Source organism: Microcaecilia unicolor, chromosome 4 (genome assembly GCF_901765095.1).
Source record: "Microcaecilia unicolor chromosome 4, aMicUni1.1, whole genome shotgun sequence".
Lineage (NCBI taxonomy): Eukaryota > Metazoa > Chordata > Amphibia > Gymnophiona > Siphonopidae > Microcaecilia > Microcaecilia unicolor.
In genome coordinates, this window is record NC_044034.1 from 353579240 (window position 1) to 353595751 (window position 16512).

A 16512-nucleotide genomic window follows, 5' to 3' on the forward strand; every position below is an offset into this window, starting at 1 on the left:
ACAGACATGGGAAGCAACTGCTTGCCCTGGGATTTGTAGTATGGAATGTTGCTACTCTGAGATTCTGCATGGAATCTTGTCACTCTTTAGGATTCCAGAATCTTGCTATTCTTTGGGGTTCTACATGGAATACTTTTTAAACCCACCCGCATGATTCCTGCCCAGACGATTATTATACCTTTGACCATGTCTCACAATCTCCTTATGCTCATTCCTCAATCTCTTCCTCTCCATCCTTCCTCCTACTCCTTACCCCTCCCAATCTCTTCTCCTTTTGCTCATCCTATCTTTGTTTACCACTCCATGATCAATTTACATATCCTCAAAACCCCACTACTACTATGTTTACTACAACTTGTAACATTCTCCTTCAAGACTTTGTAATTCTATTTGCTATGTAAGCCACATTGAACCTGCTATGTGTGGGAAAGCGCGGGGTACAAATTTAATTAATAATAATAATAATAATAATATTTGCTACTCTTTGAGATTCTGCATGGAATCTTGCCACTCTTTAGGATTCCAGAATCTTGCTGTTCTTTGGGGTTCTACATGGAATGTTGCCACGATTTAGGTTTCTGCCAGGTACTGGTGACCTGGCTTGGCCACTGTTTGGAAAACGGGATCCTGGGCTAGATAGACCATTGGTCTGGCCCAGTACGGCTGCTCTTATGTTCTCAGTTTGTGTGCAGATCTGGGATCCGTGCCCAAATTTGGGGGTTGCCTTAAAAAAACTGCAGTAAACACTAACACGTGGTTACCGTGGCAAAAATGGCTTTGCCATGGGGTGCGCTGCGGCATCCCACGGTAATTTGACGATGCGCACATGCTAACCACATGCTAAAAAATGAAATTTATTTTGTAGTGCTGGACAGAGAGTGGGTGTTTTCTTCGCTAATTGATTAGCACGTGAATATTGCCACGTGCTAAATGATTAGGGCAGGTTTAGTACATGTGTCCCTACCACCTACATAGTAGGTGGCAGTAGGGGCTCCACGCTAATGGGAAAATTAGTGCGTGGCCATTAATAGGAAAATTGGCCATTTTACCCCAGTGGTAAAAATGGCCTCAGCGCACGGGAATGACCCACATAAAGGCATGTTAAGGTCACTCTTACAACTGTTTGCTAAAAGGATCCCTTGCAGGGGCATTTTCAACAAAGAAGGGCGCCCATCTTCTGACACAAATCGGGAGATGGGCGTCCTCTCAGGGTCGTCCAAATTGGCATAATCGAAAGCCAATTTTGGGCGCCCTCAACTGCAGTCTGTCGTGGGGATGACCAAAGTTCATGGGGGCATGTCAGAGGCGTAGTGAAGGCGGGACAGGCGTGCTTAAGAGATGGGTGTCCTCGGCCGATAATGAAAAAAAGAAGGGCATCCCTGACGAGCATTTGGTCGACTTTACTTGGTCCATTTTTTTCACGACCAAACCTCAAAAAGGTGCCCAAACTGACCAGATGACCACTGGAGGAAATTGGGGATGACCTCCCCTTACTCCCCCAGTGCCCCCTCCCACCCTCAAAAGAAAAGTTAAAAATATTTTTTGCCAGCCTCAAATGTCATACCCAGCTCCATGACAGCAGTATGCAGGTCCCTGGAGCAGTTTTAGTGGGTGCAGTGCACGTCAGGCAGGCAGCCCCAGGCCCATCCACCCCCCTACCTGTTACACTTGTGCTGGTAAATGTGAGCCCTTCAAAACCCACCCGAAACCCACTGTACCCACATGTAGGTGCCCCCCTTCACCCCTTAGGGCTATGTAGTGGTGTACAGTTGTGGGGAGTGGGGTTGGGGGGGTTGGGGGGCTCAGCACACAAGATAAGGGAGCTATGCACCTGGGAGCTTTTTCTAAAGTCCACTGCAGTGCCCCCTAGGGTGCCCGGTTGGTGTCCTGGCATGTCAGGGGGACCAGTGCACTGTGAATACTGGCTCCTCCCACGTCCCGCCAGCAGAAGCTTTCCTATTCGCCACCGCGCTGTCTGCCCTGCTTCCCTCTCCCTTGTGCGCATGCTTGGTTTTAAATGAAACTGGCACATGCTCAATTTCACTAAAACCAAGCATGTGCTCTGGGGCGGAAAAGCAGGGCAGGCAGCGCAGTGCCAAGTATCGCCACAGGAAAGTTTCTTCCGGCGGGGCTTGGGGTCCCCCACCAGCCCAGGTATGTGGGTTGCGGTGGGGGCGGAGAGCGGCAGGGCAAAATGTGCCTCCCCCCCCCATAAAATCAAGGGCTGGCTACACCTCTGGGATATACATAAAGGAATCCTGTGCAGAAGGAATGGATCCTGAGAAGCTTAGCCGAAACTGGGTGGCGGAGCAGGTGGGGGAAGAGGGGTTGGTGGTTGGGAGGCGAGGATAGTGGAGGGCAGACTTATACGGTCTGTACCCTGAAAAAGACAGGTACAAATTCATACACATATGAATTTATCTTGTGGGCAGACTGGATGGACCGTGCAGGTCTTTTTCTGCCGTCATCTACTATGTTACCTCTGTTTTCCACTGGAATTTAGCACTGCAGGTACCAAAAAGCAATGTGAGGTGACAAGCAGGAAAGGCTTATATTCTCTTTCTAAAAACTGGTTTAAAGATGGGACTCAGACTACTTTCATGTTTTGAAACACACAAAATAATAAATAAAGAAAGAAAGAAAGGCAAAGCATAAACTGCCTACACCTTGGGAGGCTTGAATGAAATGTGGCTATTTTGTTATTTGTTTTGGTTACTAAAGATCTCTGCTCCCCAGCATCTGTTACAATATTATGCTACAAACACCAGACCATCCACAGCCTAAAATAGGATTTGAGTTTTAAATAGTCTGTTCCCTCATACACTGGTAAATCTAGATAAACCACAGTATGGAGTACTGTGAAATAACAAGCAGATATCTACTCAGTTCTAAAGCAGAAGGATGAATATAGGATTACCTGATATACAATCAATTGCACAAAGAGCCCCTAAGCGGTTTAACAAATAGAAATCAAGCTTGGAATAGGGAAAGGAAATACATTTTAGGTAGAAAGCAACGTGGACACACAGACAGCGTAGCAGGCTAAAACTGGAAAGGAATAGGGAGAGGCATGATAACTCTCAGGGCACATACCAGTCATATGTCCCTCACTAAAGGTCTTCCTCTGTCTGGAAGCTCTAAGCTGTCAACCGTTCACTGGGTAAATCTCTCTTATCTGCACCCTTCTCCTCCACCGCTAACTCCAGACTCCATTCCTTTTATTTTGCTGCACCATATGCCTGGAATAGACTTCCTGAGCCGGTAGGTCAAGCTCCATCTCTGCCCGTCTTCAAACCTAGGCTAAAAGCCCACCTTTTTGATGATGCTTTTAACTCCTAACTCACTTGTTCAGTACCCATGTTTTATCATTCCCACCTTAGTAATTCCCTTATCCCTTATTTGTCCTGTTTGTCTGTCCTAATTAGATTGTAAGCGCTGTCAAGCAGGGACTTTCTCTTCATAGCCAGTGTACAGCGCTGCGTACGTCTAATAGCGCTATAGACATGATAAGTAGTAGTAGTATTAGTCAGAATCTTGCTACTCTTTGGGATTCCGGAATCTTGCTACTCTTTGGGATTTCGGAATCTTGCTACTCTTTGGGATTCCGGAATCTTGCTACTCTTTGGGATTTCGGAATCTTGCTACTCTTTGGGATTCCGGAATCTTGCTACTCTTTGGGATTCTGCACAGAATCTTGCTACTCTTTGGGATTTCGGAATCTTGCTACTCTTTGTCCTTATCCCTTATTTGTCCTGTTTATCTGTCCTGATTATATTGTAAGCACTGTCGAGCAGGGACTGCCTTTTCATGTCCAGTGTACAGCGCTGCGTACGTTAATTGCGCTATAGAAATGATAAGTAGTAGTAGTATTGGTCAGAATCTTGCTTCTCTTTGGGATTCCGGAATCTCTCTACTCTTGGGGATTCTGCATGGAATCTTGCTACTCTTTAGGATTCCGGAATCTTGCTACTCTTTGTCCTTATCCCTTATTTGTCCTGTTTGTCCTTATTAGATTGTAAGCTCTGTGGAGCAGGGACTGTCTCTTCATGTCCAGTGTACAGCGCTGCTTACGTCTAGTAGCATTGTAGGAATGATAAGTAGTAGTAGTAGTAGTAAGTAGTAACACTTCTCCAATAACCAACCCAGAGTCTGTTTAACATACCAAGCTGGGTTAAACTTGTTATATCTGGCCCTGACTCATTTATGTAGGGTTCAAACTGATGGATACAGAGGGAGAACGATGTATTCAAAATGTTCTGTCTGCTGTCCTCCTAGCCAGGTTCACTATTAAACATGCTGGGCCCCTTGGCAGAAACTTGGAAGGGGGTCCCAAAGTCCACCAGCAGACTGCATCTCCTTCAGCTGTAAGCAGGCATGGGGGCCCAGAGCAATTCCACCCCCCCCCCCCCCCCACAACACTAGCTCTACTACTACATAAGTACATAAGTGTTGCCGTACTGGGACAGACCAAAGATCCATCAAGCCCAGCATCCTGTTTCCAACAGTGGCCAATCCAGGTCACAAGTACCTGGCAGAAACCCAAACAATAGTAACATTCCATGTAGAACCCCAAAGAGTAGCAAGATTCTAGAATTCTAAAGAATAACAAGATTCCATGCAGAATTTCAACGTGTATAGCAACATTCCATTTAGAACCCTAAAGAGTAGCAAGATTCCATTCAGAATCCTAAGTACATAAGTGTTGCCATACTGGGAAAGACCAAAGATCCATCAAGCCCAGCATCCTGTTTCCAACAGTGGCCAATCCAGGTCACAAGTACCTGGCAAGATCCCAGAACAGTATAATTACTACTATTACTTAACATTTCTAGAGCGCTACTAGGGTTACGCAGCACTGTACAATTTAACAAAGAGAGACAGTCCCTGCTCAAAGAGCTTACAATCTAATAGACAAGTGAACGGTCGGTCCGATAGGGGCAGTCAAATTGGGGCAGTCTGGATTCACTGAACGGTAAGGGTTAGGTGCCGAACGCAGCATTGAAGAGGTGGGCTTTAAGCAAAGACTTGAAGACGGGCAGGGAGGGGGCTTGGCGTAAGGGCTTATCCTGGAAATAAACAGTGGATTTTCCCCAAGTCCATTTTAATAATGGTCTATGCACTTTTCCTTTAGGAAGCCAGCCAAACCTTTTTTAAACCCCGCTAAGCTAACCGCTTTTACTACATTCTCTGGCAACGAATTCCAGAATTTAAATACAAGTTGAGTGAAGAAAAAGTTTCTCTGAATTGTTTTAAATTTACTACTTCATATCTTCATTGCATGCCCTCTAGTCCTAGTATTTTTGGAAAGAGTAAACATACTAGGCCATTTGTCTATTCATGCGCACGTTGCTGGAGGATTACAGTAGCCTCACTTGAGCAATGGAGCAGGCTGGGTTTTGATCAGTTTCTCTGTTCAGCTGTCTTGAGCCAGTGGCTGTAGTTTCTATTTCATTCCTCATGGCAGGCCTCTTGGATCTTGGAACCCTGCACTCACAGCCAGCTGCCTTTCTTGGAAATCGATCTTGTTTTTTTCTCTCTGAGTGCTTAGGCTTGCTCCCTTAATCCAACAGGAAAATTTCTGCTCTTCTTCTCTCCAAAACATGCCACCCCAAAAAAAACCCAAACCCTTTTGTGGCCGAGAAACTAACAGTTATTTAAATCAAGCCCAGCTGTGATTTTTGTAATCAATCAAACAAAGGACAAGACAACATTATTAGTGTAATAAGAAGTAGAGAGCAAATTTAGACATCCTGACAGGGTACATTTAGCAGTTAGCGGGAAATATTACAGCAGTGAATACTATTGTCTGAAGTCCTTAAATTCAAATTTACCACTGGTTTGTTTAAAACTTTCAGGTCCCCTTTTACTAAGCCGCATAAACGTCTATGCGCGCCCAACGCATGCCAAAATGGAGTTACCGCACGACTACCGTGTGGCTCTTGCGGTAATTTCATTTTTGGCGCGCATCCGATACGCGCATCTGAAAAATATTTTTTCTTTTCGGACGCGCATAATGGACGCGTGCCCAGTGGTATTTGACCCGCGTAGGTCATTACCACCCAGATTCTTTACCGCTAGGTCAATGGTTGGCGGTAAGGTCTGAGACCCAAAATGGACGCGCCGCAATTTTGATTTTGCCTCATCGGCAAAAAAAAACAGAGGCGTGCTGAAAAATGGATTGGCGCACACCCAAAACCCACGCCTACACTTCTGCAAACCATTTTTCAGCGCACCTTTGTAAAAGGACCCCTGAAGTTGGCAATAAGGATCATAAAGAAATCTGTGAATATGGGATTGCTGTACAGTGCATTTTTGACAAAGTATAGTGGTGTGGTATTTATTTATTAATTATTACATTTGTACCCCGTGCTTTCCCACTCAAAGCAGGTTCAATGCGGTTTACATAGCAGAAGGAATGGATCCTCAGAACCTTAGCTAAAATTGGGTGGCAGAGCAGGTGGGGGGAAGAGGGGTTGGTGGTTGGGAGGCGAGGATAGTGGAGGGCAGACTTATACGGTCTGTGCCAGAGCCGGTGATGGGAGACGGGACTGGTGGTTGGGAGGCGGGGAATACTGCTGGGCAGACTTATACGGTCTGTGCCCTGAAAAAGACAGGTACAAATCAAGGTAAGGTATACACATGAGTTTATCTTGGGCAGACTTTTTCTGCCGTGCAGGTCTTTTTCTGCCGTCATCTACTATGTTACTATGTAATAGGGATTACAGAGTATTGATAGAGAAACTTGATAGAGAAAATATAAGTTAAGTATAGCAGAATAATAAAAGATATAGGTAGGTAGAGATGGGCAAGTGTTGGGTAAATGGGTTCATAGGATTAGTTTGGGTCATTTCAGTAGGCTTGCTTGAACAGATGGGTTTTTAGTGATTTCCGGAAGGGTAGATAGTCACTGATTGATCGGATAGGTCTGGGGAGGGCATTCCAGAGTTGGCTGCCTAAGAAGGAGAAGTTGGATCCATAATAGGTTTTGTACTTGAGTCTTTGGCAATTGGGGTAATGTAGATTGAGGTAAGTTCACGAGGTTTCAGACATGTTTCTGGAGGGAAGGTCAATCAGATTGAGCATATAACCCGGAGATTCACTGTGGATAATCTTGTGGATTAATGTGTGGACTTTGAAGTTGATTCGTTCTCGGATAGGGAGCCAGTGAAGTTTTTTTTCGAAGAGGTGTTGCGCATTCAAATCGTGGTTTGCCAAAAATGAGTCTTGCTGCCGTGTTAGTCCTCTTTTAAAGGTAATAGAAATAAATCAAAACAGAGAAAAGAAAATATCTTTTGATTAGTTTTCGAAGGTAACCCTTCTTCTTCAGATCGGAAAGCTAATCAAAAGATAAAAACGGTGTCATCTTATTTTCTTTTCTCTGTTTTGATTTATTTCTTTTTATTACCTTGACAAAGTACAAAAGCAGTCTAGCAGAAAGGTCAGGAGAGCTAAGCCAGAGACTATGGAGAGAGATAAAGAAGATGGCCAAAGGCAAGTAAAAGAAAGGAGAGAGACAGAACAGCATGGGAGAGGAGGGAGAAAGACAGACAGTCATTGAAAGAAGGGAGGAGAAAGGGACAGGAAGCCACAAGGGGAGGGGGGGGGGGGAGGAAGAGGAGAAGAACCACAGGAGACAAAGGGGAAGAGGGACAGAAGAGGAAGGAGGGAGAATCTATATAATAAAACTCACCCTCAACGTTCTGAAGACACTGACGTCACTGAAGCCAAGCCACTGACGTCACTTCGTTCATGAAGGGTTCGTGGTGGTGAAGCCACCGAAATCACCAAGTCTCTGGGCTCCGCCCTCGCGTCAAACGTGATGACGTCGAGGACAGAGCAATGGCGTCACACATCGAGGGCGGAGCAATGGCGTCAGTGGCTTCACAACGACGAAGGGGTGGGGGGGTTGGGGAGCAAAACCTTGCTAGCATTATATAAGAAGCATGGGAGTGGGGAGTGGAGAGGGAGAAGAGGGATTTAGGGGGTAGGGAAGGAGGCAGCATATGATATCAAAAGCATAGGAGCAGGGAGGGGGAAAAGAGACAGGGGGTAGGGGAAGGAAAGGAAGCAGAATATATCAGAAGCATGGGAGCGGGGAGGGGGAAAAGGGACAGGGAGTAGGGGAAGGGAAGGGAAGGAAGAAGAATATGATGTCAGAAGCATGGAGCACATGATAATATTTAACCATCTCTGACCTCATGTGCAACTTTCTTTAAATTAGGTGTCTTACTTTCTCTTACTCTGTTACATATCTATATGTTCCATCTTTGCTTATACCCTACACTGTCTATTAAAATGTTCTATTTCATATTGTGTTGACCTTGTAAGTAGTGAACTATTCCATACTTTGTATTGTTATTTGAATATTTTTACTGCTGTAATTGCCTATTGTTCATGTTTGATTTATTCTTACTGTGCACCGCCTTGAGTGAATTCCTTCAAAAAGGCGGTAAATAAATCCTAATAAATAAATTATAGTAACTGTGCCCCTTAATCCTAATCCACTAATCCTACATGCCAATGGGGTTTTCAGCAGATCCACAATGACAATGCATGACATCATTTTGTTTCTATTGGGTCTCCACTGTGGAGTCAATAGGACTGCTTTGAGAGCCATTGTTATAAAGGGGTTTTTTTAGTGTTCCAGGTGATCACCTGAACTAAGAGTTTACCGAAAAACAAAGGGATCACAGGATGAAGAACTTTCCATTGTAGTATCTGGATCCTTTATAGTACAGAGTAATTGGCTTTGTGGCTTGTTCAGGAGGAGGAGGGTCATTCCATAACACAACACCTATGTAAAATTTCTAAGAATGACTCTCGGACCAATCCCTAATATTGCACAAATAATTGTGAACACATTTTTCCTTTTCCGAATTAAGGGCTCTGTTTACTAAGGCGTGTTAGCGTTTTTAACGTGCCTTCAATTAGCGTGCGTGCTCACCATGTAGGCGCCTATAGGGATATTGTAGGCACGTACACAGTTAACGCACGTACAAGGTTAACGCACATTAAAAATGTTAATGTGCCTATAACATAGTAACATATAGTAGATGACGGCAGAAAAAGACCTGTACGGTCCATCCAGTCTGCCCAACAAGACAACTCATATGTGCTACTTTTTGTGTATACCCTACTTTGATTTGTACCTGTGCTCTTCAGGGCACAGACCGTATAAGTCTGCCCAACACTATCCCTAAATGTAATATGTATGTATACATGCATACATTACACCTCCACCACAGGGTGGGGTCCCCAGCTTTGCCTAAACTACACCAGGGTCGTAGCTACATGGGGCCATGAGGGCCTGGGCCCCCGCAGATTTGGCCCTGGACCCCCCTGCTGACGACCCTCTCGACCCCCCCTCCCGCTGTCAACCCGCTGTCGCCGTCTGCTACCTTTGCTGGCGGGGAACCCCAACCCCCGCCAGCCGAGGTCCTCTTCTTCCTTCGTTCTGTTTCTGAGTCTGACGTCCTGCACGTACAACGTGCAGGTTGTCAGACTCAGCAACAGAATGAAGGAAGAAGAGGACCTTGGCTGGCGGGGGTTGGGGTCCCCCGCCAGCAAAAGTAGCAGACGGCGGGGGAGGGTTGGCGGTGGGAGGGGGTTGAGTCGTGGGGGGGGTCAAAGTTGGTGGTGGCGGCGGCAGCGGTGGGAGGGGGGCTCGGCAATGGCGGGGGGGGGGGGGGTCGGCAGCGTCGGGGGGGGGCTAAAATGTGCCCCCTCACCTCGGGCTCTGGACCCCCCTCCCGCCGAAATCTGGCTATGCCCCTGAACTACACCCTCAGGAAAGTGCATATGAGTACATCTGATTTTGTTAACTTGAATGCCCATGTTTAGCTGCAGAATTGTCTGAGCCATTTTCCTTGTGTAAAATATATTCTATTTGTGGAAAATACGTTATCACATTACCACCTAAATGAGCTCTCTGGGTGCCTGAAAGCTCTCAGCTCCTGGTGTATATTAATGATTACAGTCCTTCCCATTTGAAGTGCTTGGAATTGATAGATTTCTGTTCTGGGTTTCTTTTGGCAGGTCTGAAAGGAGGACAACTGGAGAAACCAAATGAATTCTGAAGAGAGCAAACAACGGAAATATTTACACAGAGACTTTCAACTTCCAAAGGGAAGGGACAGACTTCACCAGCAAACCTCTCAGTTGCAGATTTACACCAAAGTCTGTCTTACTGCCCTAGGGCATTTCTTAATTTAGAAAGTGTTGGTGACTGGATGGCAACAGAGTGGGGGGATCCTGAAATACAGGGGAAAGAGGAGTGTATAGGATATTCTTGTGTATTGACTAGAAATTAAATAAATCATTTTACAAAAAAACATAAAACGGAAGCAGAAAAAAATTGTTCTTCAAATATTTAAAATTAGTTTCCTTGCTTTTGAAATTCACAACTAAGCCAGTGTTGGTGGCAATGTGGTAGAAGGTGGCTTAAGGTTGTCTAATTACACAATGTCATTGGGTTCGCAATTCAGCAGGACTTATCTGGGTAGGAGGAAAGGCTCCTATCTGGACAAGTCCCATTGACAAGGGCATACCCAGATTTTCGGTGGCACCTGAGATGGATAGTGCCACTGAATACCTCAGAGACCACTGCAGCACTGTGGCTGAGGGGAGATATGATAGACGTCTATAAAATAATGAGTGAAGCTGAACGGGTAGATGTGAAGCGTCTGTTTATGCTTTCCAGAAATACTAAGACTAGGGGGCATGCAATGAAGCTACAAAGTAGTAAATTTAAAACGAATCGGAGAAAATGTTTCTTCACTCAATGTGTAATTAAACTCTGGAATTTGTTGCCGGAGAATGTGGTAAAGGCAGTTAGCTTGGCAGAGTTTAAAAAAGGTTTGGACAGCTTCCTAAAGGAGAGTGAGTGGAGGAGTAGCCTAGTGGTTAGTGCAGTGGACTTTGATCCTGGGGAACTGAGTTCAATTCTCACGGCAGCTCCTTGTGACTCTGGGCAAGTCACTTAACCCTCCATTGCCCCTGGTACAAAATAAGTACCTGAATATATGTAAACTGCTTTGAATGTAGTTGCAAAAACCTCAGAAAGGCAGTATATCAAGTCCCCTTTCTCTTCCCATTATTAAATTGGACTTGAGGAAAATCCACTATTTCTGGGATAAGCAGTATAAAATGTTAGTACTTTTTTGGGATCTTGCCAGGTATTTGTGACATGGATTGGCCACTGTTGGAAACAGGATGCTGGGCTTGATGGACCTTTGGTCTGTCCCAGTGTGGCAATACTTATGTACTTATGTTAGTGTCAGGGGGGTCTGAGGGTACAGTCAGGGCAGAGTGGAATGTTATCTGGGCACTGCCAATATTCAGTACCGATGCCTGGATAACTACCTGGCCATTTTTGGCCACATAAATTACAGTCCTGATTACATCCTGATTGATGTGCAAAAGTCTGGAATACGCAGCTCTTAATGCTGTTTGGAAGTTTCAGTGTGCAATTTTTCACATAACTGTAGACGTTATGGTGGAACATTGTTGTTTCTGGATTCATTTAGGCAGTGAGTTAATGTGTCAAAACTATTGTGATTCAAGACATGTATTGGGAATTCTGTCCCCATCAGTGGCGTAGCCACAGGTGGGCCTGGGTGGGCCGGGACCCACCCACTTTGGACTCAGGCCCACCCAAAATTGTGACACTCTTGCTGTGGCTAGTGGGGATCCCCAAACCTCGCTAGCTGAAGATTTTTCTCTCCTTGGGCAGCCTGCACTCTTCCAAATGCAAACCAGCAGCACTTGCCTTGAGCTGACACTGAGACCGGTCCTTCTGCACATGCTCAGTTTTCACACATACAAAACCACTGAGCATTCGCAGCCTACCAGCGGCTGCCGTTTGAAAGAGGCGGGTTTTGCCAGCCTGCCATAGGCGGTCGGTGGCCCAACTGTTTGGAGAGGCTAAAGGGGGCGGGGTTAGGGGTGGGGCCAGGGGTGGAGCTTAAATCCATAATTCTCTGATAATACATAAAATAAATAAATAAATAAAAATAAAAGTCACAATGAATACCTTTTATTAAATTTAGATATTAGATATGTATCATATGTCAAAGAATAAAGTGGTTGCTCAAAGCATATACTAAGCACAATCGCTCAACTGCAAAACACTATGCACAACTTTGTGCAAAAACACACTCTGAACCTTACTGTACCATAAATATTACACTGGGCAGAACCTAATACACCACTATACCACCCATACGGAAAATGCAGACCGTCAACAATATGAAACAAGGGATCATATCATCACAATTCTCATGTAGAGCCACAAAACACCCTAATTCATGTTTAATGTGGGATAAAATGCCATAAATAAGTAAATAAATATAAACTTTTAATGTTGAGCACCTGATTCTCAAAGTGGACATATTCCAAACACTATAATGAAAATAAAAGGATCTTTTCTACCTTTGTTGTCTGGTGACTTTTTCTGATCATGCTGGCCCAGTATCCGATTCTGCTGCTATCTGTCCTCAGTGCAGGTCAGGAAGTCATCCTCGTTAAATATCTCCCTGGCAACCCAGGAGACCTCCAGCCAACCCCCCCCCCCCCCCTGCTTTCCCAGCAGTAAGGTAAACAAACCATAAACCAATTTCTACAACTGGTTACACAAGGCTAGAGGGCTTTCACTGCAGCTCCTGCTGTGAGGATGGAGGTAAACCAACAATTTAAACCCCTCAGAGCACAGCAGGGGAGGCTTAGCCTCTCCAAGCCTCTTATACCGGGCGCCTATGCAGCCTGCCCATTTGTCTGGATTTCCAGACAAATGAGCAGGCTGGCAGGCGGACGGGCGGGCCCTAGTGGTGTCCTATCCTCCCCTCCTCTTACTATACTGCCCTGGTGGTCTAGTGACCTCTTCAGAACAGGAAAGAGCCCCCTCTTTCTTGCCTGAGCACCTGCATGCTGCTTCTCGCTGACCCTCCCCCAACCAAGGTACCATCATGTGGCGGTGTGAGGCAGCGGGGGACTGGTGGGGGTTGGAAAACCCCGCCAGCCAAGGTATTTGCGGTTGCGGTGCTTCAGCTGGTGGAGATTTGCTCTGGTTTGCCTGGCTTTGTTACCCACTTTGAACTGTACAGTATTAGCGGGATATAAGCTTCTGTGGTACGATTTGGTATGGTATAATCATCCTCTATTGTTCTCAGCAGTTTATACCCTGAGAAACAGAAGACCTTGGCTTTCCAGTTACCCACTGCAGTTCTATACAGTTCCTTGATAATAAGCATGTCAAGTTCCCTTAAATTCTGGCATACTATTGGGCTCATTTTTGAAAGAGAAGGACGCCCATCTTTCGACATAAATCGGAAGATGGACGTCCTTCTCACAGAAACGTCCAAATCGGTATAATCGGTGTACTCCGTCGCAGGGACGGCCAAAGTTCAAGGGGGCGTGTCGGAGGCATAGCGAAGGCGGGACTTGGGCATGTTTAACACTTGGACGTCTTTGACCCATAATTGAAAAAAGCAAGGACGTCCCTGACAAACACTTGGACGTTTTCACCTGGACGTGGTTTGTTTTTACGAATAAGGCACAAAAAGGTGCCCAAAATGACCAGATGACCACCAGAGGGAATCAGGGATGACCTCCCGTTACTCCCCCAGTGGTCACTAACCCCCTCCCACCCTCAAAAAACATCTTTCAAAATATGTCGTGGCAGCCTCAGATGTCATACTCAGGTCCATGACAGCAGTATGCAGGTCCCTGGAGCAGTTTTAGTGGGTGAGTGCACTTCAGACAGGCGGACCCAGCACCATCCCCCCCCTACCTGTTACGTTTGTGGAGGAAACAGCGAGCCTTCCAAAACTCACCACAAACCCACTCTACCCACATCTAGGTGCCCCCCTTCACCCGTAAGGGCTATGGTAGTGGTGTACATTTGTGGGTAGTGGGTTTTGGGGGGGTTGGGGGGCTCAGCACACAAGGTAAAGGAGCTACGATCCTGGGAGCAATTTATGAAGTCTACTGCAGTGCCCCCTAGGGTGCCCAGTTGGTGTCCTGGCATGTCAGGGGGACCAGTGCACTGCAAATGCTGGCTCCTCCCACGACCAAATGGCTTGCATTTGGTCGTTTCTGACATGGACTTCTTTGGCTTTGAAAATCGCTGAAAATCAGAAACGTCCATGTCTAGGGACGTCCATCTCTAAGGACAACCAAATTTAAGGATTTGGACGTCCCTGATGGTATTTTCGAAACGAAAGATGGACATCCATCTTGTTTCAAAAATACGGGTTTCCTCGCCCCTGGATCGGGACGTTTTGCAAGGACGTCCAAATCGAAACTTGGACGTCCCTTTCGAAAATGCCCCTCCACATCTATTTTTTTCATTCTTTTGAGCTTAACTTGAAGGCTGGATATGGGAACAGACACTTATAGGAAGTGCAGAAGAGCTTGATAAAACCCCCATCTGAGCCTGAAATGACATTATATGCAGGATTTGATGCGGAACATGGAAATGGTTTTGCTCTTTTACCTCCTGTAAGAGACCGTCCCACTTGAACCAAGACTCTGGAAATAGCTTTGCCTGAAATGCTCTTTTTCACGATATCCCACTAGTTAATATTTACAATTTTGAGATGATTATTACTCTAGTTTCACAAAGTATTTCTGAATAATGACTGCCAAAAATTTACATTGCTAATTTATGCTAATCCAATCAGCACTCCACACTTCCTGAAGTCCCCTATGGTGTTAATTTCTGTTGAATAGATCCCTCTCTTAAGGCGCTTGCCTGGCTGTCATATCTGAATAAGGGGCTGACATGCTAGTGAAGGATCCTGTATTTGATGGATTTCTGGATGTCTCACCTTGCTCCAGTTAAAGGCAGTGACGTAGCTACGTGGGGCCATGGGGGCCTGGGCCCCTGTAGATTTGGCCCTGGACCCCCCTGTCGATGACCCTGTCGACCCCCCTCCCGCCGCCAACCCTCCCCCGCCGCCGTCGCCATCAGCTACCTTTGCTGGCGGGGTACCCCAACCCCCGCTAGCCGAGGTCCTCTTCTTCCGGCGCAAGGCTTCATTCTGTTTCTGTAAGTCTGACGTCCTGCATGTACAATGTGCAGGACGTCAGACTCACAGAAACAGAACGAAGCCTTGCGCTGAAAGAAGAGGACCTCGGCTGGCGAGGGGGTTGGGGGTCCCCTGCCATCAAAGGTAGGCGATGGCAGGGAAGGGTTGGCGGCGGGAGGGGGCGTTGAGAGGGTCGTCCGCAAAGGGGGGTCAAAGTTGTTTGTGGCAGCGGGCGGGTGGGGGGGTTGGCGGTGCCAGGGGGGGGCTAAAATGTGCCCCCTCACCTCAAGCTCTGGACCCCCCTCCTGCTGAAGTCTGGCTACGCCCCTGGTTAAAGCTATCATGATCAGAAATAGACAGCAGACGTGTAACATCTTCAGTTGGGACTGGAGGGTTATGGGGAAGCAGAAATAGAGACCAATTATGGAGATTTCAAGAACCTGCCTCTCAATATTGTTGATCTTCTCAGCTTGCAGGCACTGATGGTTGTAAAGGAAACACAGACTTGTTGTCTACACCAGATTTTTTGACACACCTCCCAGAGGCGTAACCAGATGGTCAATTTTGGTTGGGCCTGAGCCCAAGGGCATGGAATTTACCCCCTCCCCCGGGGCATGTGTGAAAACTGAGCATGTGCAGAAGGGCTGGTCGCAGCGTCAGCTCAAGGTAGGGTTATCATATTTGTTCCCCTCAAAAAGAGGACACATGCCCCTCCCCTGCCACACCCACCCTGTCCCCATCCCGTCTCCTGTCACATCCCACCCTACCCCTTTCACACCCACCCCGCCCCGTCACACCCCCATGCTGCCCCCATCACACACCCCTAAGGGTGTCCTATCCTATCCTCCCCTCCCCTTTCCTTACTGTACTGTCCTGGTGGCCTAGTGACCTCTTCTGAGCAGGAAAAAGCTCCCTCTTTCCTGCCCGGAGTGCCTGCATACTGCTTCTTGCTGATTCTGGTCCCGGCGCTGATTCAAAATGGCTGCTGACAGTGACCTTGCAAGACTTCTGTGGCCAATTTTGAATCGGTGAGCAGAAAGAGCACGGGAAAATTGACCAACCCGCAGGCAGCGGTGGTGAACCACTCAAAAAGTTGCAACCAGTGACTTTTAAAAAATTCTCATGGGGAGCCCCCAAGTCCACGGGAAAACCATGGACCTGTCAACTTTGATGCAGGGCTCAGCCTCTACCTACTCCAGCCCTTTCAACTTAGCACCTTCTTCTTGTGACTAGAGCCCCATTGGCTAGATCCTACCACGGTATCTGCACTGGAAGGGGGGAAGATTGGAGAGCCACAGAAAAATATCCAGGCACTTAAGGCATCATTCTGACTTTGAGCCCAGTAATTTACAAATCTGTAGAATTCTAAGAAATCCAGACAGTTGGCGATCCAAGGCTCCTGAGTCCTCAGTAGCACATCTGATAGGGCCCCCCCAAAACATGCCTAGTTTGCCTATGCCTTAGTTGGCTCTGGTTTCTAGGGCTG

General features: G+C 46.6%; 1 protein-coding gene across 1 annotated transcript in view; it reads left to right on the forward strand.

Moving 5' to 3' along the window:
• The window catches only part of SMPX (small muscle protein X-linked), a 44892-nt gene extending 34559 nt beyond the window's left edge, over positions 1 to 10333 (forward strand). Inside the window, exon 5 of the mRNA XM_030199692.1 lies at positions 10036 to 10333. The gene's annotated coding sequence lies outside the window, so the exon portion shown is untranslated. The remainder of the gene's footprint in view (positions 1 to 10035) is intronic.
• The last annotated feature ends 6179 nt before the right edge of the window (positions 10334 to 16512 follow it).